The 609-nt window shown below is 48.1% G+C and overlaps 1 protein-coding gene across 5 annotated transcripts in view; it reads right to left on the reverse strand.

Annotated features, from left to right (window-relative positions):
- The window catches only part of RBFOX2 (RNA binding protein, fox-1 homolog 2), a 115,685-nt gene that overhangs the window by 8,038 nt on the left and 107,038 nt on the right, over positions 1-609 (reverse strand). The gene's annotated exons all lie outside the window — the stretch shown is intronic.

Genomic DNA, 609 nt, shown 5'->3' on the forward strand with positions numbered 1-609 from the left:
CCCCACCTTTTTTTTTAAGCCTGGGAAACCCAAAAGGCTAGAATTTCATTTGGTCCAGATGCATAAAATTATCAGTACCCAGAGAAGCCAAAAAGCAATCAGGAAAAGATGGTCAGAGAAGACAGTCCCTGGTGGTCTCAGCACTGGCAACAGGCAAACTGACATTGATACCAACCAGACCGTTCTCCCCTCCCATCATGTAAGGAAACAGGTCGGGAGAAATTATGCCAGAACAGTCTGTACTGCTGTTGCATTTCTGCCCATGCTACACACCTGTAGTAAAGGTCTTTAAAATGCTTACACTGATAAGAGGTAGTTACTAAAAACATACTTACAGCTGGGTTGGCAAAATGGAAATCCTGACCCAGAGGAAGACCTGCAAGTCTCCTCCTGGAACTCCCACAAGGAGCTCTAGGGGCAGAGGAAGACCTGGCTCAGACAGGCAGCTCTGCACACCCTGCAGTAATGAAGGACAGAGGCCAGCCACCTTTCAGATCAGGGGCAAAGGCTGCATGCAGGCAGCAAAGAGGGCTCTGAAGCGCAGGTTAGATCCTTCTTTATTGTACATTTCTGAACACATTTTTGTTAACTTGGAAGGGGGGGGGGGGG

Source organism: Aptenodytes forsteri, unplaced genomic scaffold (genome assembly GCF_000699145.1).
Source record: "Aptenodytes forsteri isolate BGI_AS27 unplaced genomic scaffold, ASM69914v1 Scaffold284, whole genome shotgun sequence".
Classification (NCBI taxonomy): Eukaryota; Metazoa; Chordata; class Aves; order Sphenisciformes; family Spheniscidae; genus Aptenodytes; species Aptenodytes forsteri.